The 8,660-nt window shown below is 38.0% G+C and overlaps 1 long non-coding RNA gene across 1 annotated transcript; it reads right to left on the reverse strand.

The window, feature by feature from the left end:
• Positions 1–1,820: 1,820 nt before the first annotated feature.
• On the reverse strand, positions 1,821–8,444 carry LOC121653642. Its single transcript, XR_006012829.1, has 3 exons — positions 8,434–8,444; positions 3,141–3,147; positions 1,821–1,859 (listed from the first exon to the last, which is right to left on the reverse strand). It is a non-coding gene; the product is annotated as an uncharacterized LOC121653642 (long non-coding RNA).
• Between the last annotated feature and the right edge of the window lie 216 nt (positions 8,445–8,660).

Here is an 8,660-nt window from a genome sequence, read left to right on the forward strand (position 1 = left end):
GGGGATGACATTATAGGCATACACTAGCTCAGGGAGATAGTCTGACCACAGTCTCTTCTTCTCTGGTGGAAGGTGTCTGAGCAATTCATGAAGTGTCCGGTTGAAGCTTTCACACTGAGCATTTCCCTGTGGCCTGTACAGAGTTGTCCTGGTCTTTTTGACACCATACAGCTTACACAGTTCTGCTATAACCTCACTCTCAAAATTTCTTCCCTGGTCTGAATGAAGTCTTTCAGGGACTCTGTACTTCATGAACCACCTTCTTCGCAAAACTTTAGCTGTTGTGTCAGCTAAAGTGTCCTGTGACACTACCATCTAATAGCCGCATCATAGGACATTTGTTGACTTGATTTACAATATATTTTGCATATCTCTATACATGCATATACCAACAGAATATTAGAATAGAATAGAATAGAATAGAAATACTTTATTAATCCCTTTGGAGAGTCCTCAGGGAATCTATTATTGGGGATTTCCTAATAATAGATTACAAACTAAAGCAGAAAAAAAATCACAAACTACAAACATCACACAATAAAATAACACTATAGCCATTTATAAAGGCTTCTATGGGGCACATCCTTTGCCTAAGTGACAGATTATGGTAAAAATTTACCACCTGACTACACTAACATAAGCTGCAACCACTGAATGGTCTTAAGAAGATCCTTTAAAATGTTTTAGAAAGGATGTTGAGCAGATCAGGTGGACATTGGGATCCAAAGGAATTGCTCAGAATTGCTTGAATTTCCTAGACTTGACCCTACTTAGAAACAGGGGAGGCAGAACAAAACCTCAGTTGTGCACAGGTCAAACCGTTTGCTTTTTATCAGCACATTTTGACTGTGAAAAAGAAAGTATCAAAACTTCCCTTTTCCTGAGAATCAAAACTTCACAAACTGAAATAGCAAAAAACAAAAACAACTAGAGATGTGATAATGATCTTTTTGATGTCTGGTCTCAAATGTCACTATGATTACATTCAGAGTAAATTTACCAAAATGCTTTGAATGAGACTGCCAATGAACAGCTTATGGTAAACTATCCCTAAAAAAACAATGTGTTGCTTTTGTGAGGCCCTTGTCTCCTTGTCAGAGCCAGAGTAGTCAGCCTACTGCTGTCCCATGTCCCTTTTAATCAGCGCCTCAGGGTGATTCAAAGATTCAATTCAAGATTCAAAGTGTTTATTGTCATTGAGTGAGCAAGGTAACCTAAACTGGTGTGGTAATGTAGGAGGGTCAGTCCCTCCAAAGTATTTTTGCCCACTTGGTACCAGACGACTGTTTTGCCTGAACCAGTTCATCTACGTCATTGGCCTAACTATCATATTGAATTGGATTCAGCCTTAGCTTTACTGTGAACGGTCCAGGATTTGTATATTGTTGTTATGACTAATTGCTACATTTTCTATAAATGCATTTAGTAACCCCAGTAACATCAAGCTGAACCATCTGAGATTCACCCCTTTTTCTCGTGTCCATTTTTTTAGGCAGTGGGACAAACAGTACACGTACACGGATTCTCACCTTTGCATTCAGTGTGGTAGGCTTAACGGTGGTGGTCACTTGAGTGTTTTGTGGATTTGCTTCTCTTTGCAGTGTGAAGGCCGATTTTTTTACTGCGTCTGCGTGTGGTCGGTTATGGCTGACTCTGGTGAGTTTGCTCTACCACTCAAGTGTAGTGGGTGTGTATCGTTTTGGTGTTGTGTTGTAGTTTCTCCTCCTAATCTGAAGGTGGCAGCAGGGGTGGTATCGGCCGGTAAACTCTCCAGGTTAGAGTTCTTTTGATGGTTCACTTAAGTTCTGGTACATATTTTCTGTTTTTAAATAACAATGGTGTCCAGTATGGTTCTGTGTCTTTATTAACTTGTGGAAGAAAATGAAGAAATAATTCGATCAGCTTCTCATCAACTTGATCCATTTGGTGTTGTTTTTTTAAATGTTACCACACAAATTCAGCGAGATGATCCAGAAATCCGGAAACTCGTAATCCCAAATACAGTACATCTACGTAACCGTCTGCATAGCAGGGGTCCACGTCAGGTCTGGAAGAGGTGTGCGTCAGGCCTCCGCAGAGCTACACCGAGTCTTCGGCAGTGACACAGACAAAGACTTTGCGCAAGTATAGATCCACCTTAAGTTATCACAGTGGGCTCAGATGGTGGTAATTATTGGGGTCTGTGATAGAATCTTCCTGTGGTAATAACCGTGTCAATTTATTAGCTTCCATTAAATATGGTGGTCCTTTTCTAGTGGAGCTGTATTTTTAGATTGTAATTGTTTTAGCTACTTCTTATAGTTAAATAAAAACTGCTCTTAACTTTACAGTTTTCCCCCTTTTTTTAGGGTCTACAGGAACCACAACCTTTTTTTTATTTTTAAAAATGTTTTAATGGTGAACTGACTGTACGTCTCTAGCTCTCCTTGAGCCTATAAAGTTTTGTTGTGTCAACACACATGAAGTGGTCACCTGAAATGACTCTTGGTTTTATATAGACATTGCATTGGTTTTAAATACTATGTGTGGTCACACTTATATGATTCTTCCACTCCTGAAATGAGTTATTGAAGTTTTAATATACTAAGAGTGGGTCTTGAACATTAACTGAGAGCACCTGGAAGTTCTTGAGAAAAGCTGCATATGTAATTAAATAAATCCTGATTTTGTTGCACTTAAAAATTCAGTTAAACATGACAGCCCTCATAAATGTTTTCACATTAAAGATGAGAAACCTAATATGAAATTTAAAATGCTTATATAGAATTTATAAAATGAGCTTAAATGAAAAACTCAATCCAGGACAAGAGTATGTAGAAGTAGTATTTTTTTATTTTTTACTTTTTCCTTTCTTGTGCATTTGGGAAAGTCTGTGGTGTGTTGCTGCACGTCATAACACCATTTATTTTTCCATCCATACCACAGTCCAATAGGTTGCCCATCTGATTGGCTTAACACATCCTCCCGCTATGTCTCTGTATTTGTGCGTGTCTTTCAAGCTGAATACACCCACTGATATCTCTCCACACCATCCATTTTCTCTACTTTTGATCTGTTGGGGGAGGTGAAGCTGGGACACTGTCAGTCTACCAGTGTCATGGTCTCTCTTTCCGTTGTGACACATAAAGATCACACCACACAGGTCAGCTGACTTCCTTTGCAACTGTTTTGTGTTGAGGGCATGTAAAATATTGCCCATTCAGACACCACAAAGTCACCAAATGTTTTTGATAACTGATAGCTCAGCAGATAGTGACATACTCATGCTTCAGTTCATTAATAGTTGTAATTAAATGTTTGGAATGATTGAGCTCTTAAACTCTTTGGGTTGAAATTTGCTTCTATAAAAATAGCATTTTCCCATTACACAGTGAAAATACTAGGCACATTACTACAAATGTTTAAACATGATTAGGTTATTTGTTAGGTTATTATTGCAGTTGGATTTATACTTGTGTGGCGTCTGTGTGTGGTAGGAATGGCGTAGCTGACGCTGGTGAAATGTGCTCTCGAAGCTTCAGAAACACATAATCACAAACCAACGATCTCGGTCTTTCGGTCACTACCCACAGCTTGTGAGCATAGGTAAGGGTAGGAATGTAGATTGACTGGTAAATCGAGAGGTTTGTCCTTTGGGACAGCTCCTTCTTCACCACGACAGACCGAAGCAGAGGTGAATCAATCCACCTGACGATCTCACGGTCCATCCTTCCCTCAGTTAAAATTCACAGTTTTTTTTATAGATTAAAATCCTGCTTTTCTGCGTCCTCTCGTAAGCATCTCGTAAACAGTTCATTTTTTATCTCAGCTGGACCACGGCGATACAATCTATAGATTTGCATGTCCTACGACCTTGGCCAAATTGGATCCTCTTTACCATGCTGCTCGTAGGTACATAACAGGTTCAGTTTTTAGGACTCACCATTGTACTTTATATTCACTCACTGGACTCACTTCTTTAAATATTCGTAGGAAGCAGCATTGGTATATGTTAATTCATAAGGCCATTTGGGCAGGTTACCTTCCTATATAAGTTCATAGCTCTCCAGAACACTTACAGTCTTAGAGCCAGTGGTTGGCTGAAGTTCAAGGTGCCTTCTGTGCAGACAGAGTCAGGAAAGAGGAGTCTGTCCTTTTTCGGGCCCTGGTCTTGGAATGATTTGCAGGCTAGGATGAAGCTGGGGTCTCTCATCCCTTTTTTAAGTTTTAAACAAAAGATATCTGAGTTTTTAGTTTCGAGTTGTACTTGTATCGTGTAGTCGTGTAGGATCTTATTTGTATTCGATAGCTAATCATACTGTCTTTAGATTTTATGCCTGTAGTGTTTATAAATATTGGTGATTTGTTGCATAACTGACCTGGAGAAAACACCCTTTTCTGGCTGAGGACCATGGCCGCTTCACACTCGGCTGCAAATCCCTCTGGTGAGAGCTGAAGATCACAACCCAATGAAGCCAAGAGAACCAAATCATCTGCAAAGAGCAGAGACCCAATCCTTAGGCCACCAAACTGGATCCCCTCAACACCTCAGCTGTGCCTAGGACTCCTGTCCATAAAAGTTATGGACAAAAATCAGGTGTTAAACTAACTGAAATGATATAAAAACAGGAAGTCACATAGAAAACTAAGAAGCCAAAACCAGTAAGACATAGTAATTAGTTACTAAATACAAACTACCACACCAAGAAAGTAATCCTGTTACTTTACTGATTACTTATGTTTAAAAGTTATTAGTTACTTTAATAATTACTTAGTTACTTTTCAAAAACATTATGCACCACCTGAATATGCTTTAAAGCAATAGACCTTTAGCTTAATTCTATTCTTTCTGGATATTTCATCAGATAATAAATCTTTTTCAAAACTAGCGTTATTAGTTTCAGCCTTTTAACATCATGCTAACTGCATCAAGCAAATTTTTTATTAAATGCAACAGTCTTTGAAGAAAATACCAGAAAATTTAAACCTATTTTCTGCACATTTCAGCATATTTTAATTAAATAAAGCAAGTCTTTCTTTCCTTGACCCATATTTCTACATATTCCAGCATATAAAATAAAATTAATTTTGGGTTTATACTCTCTCATCGTAATAGATGTAAATAAAATACAGTGATAAAATAAATAATTAACATGTACATCTTGTACCAGTTGGTAAAGTGCAGAGTGCAGTAATAAGGAGTTTAACAAAAACAGAAAATGCTGTTGCATGCCACATTTAAACGGTTAGTCTGGTCTCATTTTATGTCTACTTTGACAATGCCCTCACTTTTTTCACTTGCAAGATGTTCAGTCCTTCACCACAGTGCAGTACTCTCAAGAATTGGTACTCCCTTTCCTTGAGGCACTTTAATTCCAGTTTTACGCACTGGGTATTCAGTTCAATCAGGGGAATTGTGATGATTCTGGAAACGGCCTCGTACAGGGAATTTAACCTTGTGAATGTGGGTAGCATTAGCTTCCTGTAGCTGACCCTCTCCACTTGTTCAGTGGCTAATGTTGATCGACTTGCTTTAGTCTAAAAAAAAGTGTGTCACTTAGAAATATTAAATGCTGCATGGTCATGTTCTCTTCTGCACTCCATCTTATCTCTTACTGATCTATGCATGTGTCTGTTACCAGTGACATTGCACCGCTCATACCCCATTGTCAATCAAAATCACAGTTTAGTAACGCAGTAATGCGGCCTGCTTTGGGGAAAGTAACAGTAATCTAATTACTGTTTTTGCAATTGTAATCCCCTACTTTACACGTTACTTGAAAAAAGTTATCGGATTACAGTAATGTGTTACTTATAATGTGTCACCACCTATGAGTGGCCAAAACAGAAATTTCAAAACTAAAAACAAAAACCCACAGATGATTACACCAGCTTGCAGCTTACACTGGGATGTTGACATTATTCTGTCAACAGACTCCAGCATGAATGCAGATTAAGATAATGTCACACACAGCTATGTTTAGATATTCCGCCTCCTCCAACACAGAACTGTGACGTCTTCCTCACTTCGGTGGTGTAAATGTCAGATTAAATGTGAGATGACAGTTCAGAGTGAGGTCACTTAAAAAAAAATGTCTGATTTCAAGATAAAACAAACAAACAAACAAACTTTTACCTGCACCGATCTGCCTCCTGCCTCACCTGCCTGCATTTGGGTCCACACCACTTCCACCGCCACTCATGACAAGTACAGCTCTTTAGTATGAATCATGTAACACTTGTACTATTAATATCAATAAATGCACTAAAAAGTTACAAATTCTTGGCATTTACATGTTGACATCCTTTCAAAGTTTTAGTCTAAAGATTTAGAAAATAAAATTTTATTAGCTTACTAAATGAACTGCAAACAAACTCAAATAATAAAAAATCTGCATAGATAAGTGCATTGAAAACCAGTAATAAAACAACACCTTTTATATTATTGCTTGCACATCAACATGAGAAAACAATGCTTTGTCTTTGTCCATTCATTTACGCTCCAGCATACACTTTACTATGTAGTGAGTCAGCTATTTTGTTTACTTTGTTGTTTTGAAATTTCAACAGTAACTTTCACCCTTGTATTTTCCACTATAAACTTGTGAAGGGGTATGCTAAATGTAGTGTACCGAAGCTATGATGTGGAGCTGTGTAATAATCAATCATGGAGCAAGCAGCTAACAAAGAATGCTAATGCTAATGTCCACAGCTTGTTACTGCGGTTTTCTCACTTGTTAAGAATTATTCTTTGGACATCTAACTACCCCTTTTCTCCACTTGTCGTCCTACTCAGAGCTTGTTTACTAACTTGAATGCACCTGCACATCACAATGGCGGACAATCTGCTTAAAAACACGTTACCCGGTGATGGTGGCCAAGTAAACCTTAGTCGATTGCATATCAAACCACTGCAAATACACAGCATTGATTCATACCACCAAGATCAAGTGTAAACACTTCAGAGCAGCTACTGACAGGAGGACATAAATATCTTAGGGGAAGGCGAGCCAGTTTACAACAAAATAGAGACAACAAGTGGACTAACTTAGAAAACAAAACCAAACCTTCTAAGTCTATAAAAGTGACAGCAGGAAGCAGTACAAGAAAACTGCAAACAAAAAACACAAACTTACCGCAACCAAAAACAATTTATTATGACCTCTAAAAACACATTAAAGACACAGCAAACCTGCAGTGTCAAATTCCCACTTATTTCGTGAATGACATCTATCAGACCCCAACCCTGCCATAGAAATTAGCGATACCCGCTACAGAAATATTTTCTAATGCGTTTCCAGTAGGATGAATCTACTAATAATACACAACCAAAGAGGTGGAAACAAACCACTCCTTTCTAATTCTTGTTTTAATCTTTCTGTCGACTCCACATCGATGTTAAACGTTAGAGATGTCGTCATTTGGGAAGCTGCAGTTTATTTTCGGATCAATTACTCCCACCAGTGGCAACATTAAAATCGTGTTCTCCCACAAGATTTTCATCAGGTCCTACGAGACCCACAAGACCTTCGACCTCGATGTTATCAGCTCATGCTCTGGCTATATTAACCAAGCACACATGTACCTCCCCAGACTCGTGCAGCCAAAGCTTCTTTGACTGTGTGATCTCTCATTGCTGATCATCTCTTAATTAAATACTTTGTTTGATTCTCACTTAGTGTGTGATCTTTGATAAATAAAATTCCACCACAGATCTCAATCACATTGCAGCCTGCCAGCGTGAAGCCAAAACAAAGATAGAGGGCAAAACTAACAGACCAACATTACACTAACATTAAAGAAAATCTAGTTATACTTCAGCATCTTGCATCAGGAGTTCTTTTTAGATTCATTAATAACTTGTGAAGTCTTGACAAAAAATGTGATAGTCAAACAGGGAAGCCTGCATTCAGTCATGAAGACAAACTGGTTACTTACTTGAATGCTTGTTCTCATTAATTTATATTTATATTATTATATGTTTATTTTACATGTACTTTATGTATGCAGTGGACTTCTATCTTAATTTAACGTAACAGATGTTCAAAGTAGCTCATTCACATTTTTTTATTACTTACCAGATTATTATGAAAGAGAAGTTGTGATAAAATATTAAAGTATTAAAGGGGAAGTCCCTTCATGTTTGTGCACTTCCTGTCGTTCTTCCGATCACCTCCCACCAGCCTGTAAAACAGTTAAAGCAGAGTTCGAAGTTTGACAAGAGCAGAGCGGCTGATTATTTTACTGAACAAACTACAGAGAAAAAAAAAACAAAACATTTTTTGTCAAAATTGATTGTCTTATGATTTAAGCTATGGAAGCATCTTGCACATGTAAATTTGAAGGTGTATCTTGTCCAATTAGTTGTATGAATCAGATAAACTGTCCTCAAAAGGCCCTTTAGTAGCCCTACCTTAATGTTCCTGTTGTTGTCCACAGTTGCACCTTCAGAACCCTGATGGTGTAGATTCTAAAACATGGGAACACCTACAAACTGGGAGTGGTGGTGTCAGGCTGGACTAAGTGATTAATGACTAAGTGATAATGATTTTCAAATCATGTCACTTCTCTACATCACTGACAACACTGTTCAGGATAACATAATCTCATACATGTTGGTTTGCTGAAGACAAAGCTTAAATGTTCCTAAAAGGAACTGAGAAAATTCTGTGTGCGTGCAC

This window comes from Melanotaenia boesemani, chromosome 14 (assembly GCF_017639745.1).
Source record: "Melanotaenia boesemani isolate fMelBoe1 chromosome 14, fMelBoe1.pri, whole genome shotgun sequence".
In the NCBI taxonomy this organism is placed as follows: Eukaryota; Metazoa; Chordata; class Actinopteri; order Atheriniformes; family Melanotaeniidae; genus Melanotaenia; species Melanotaenia boesemani.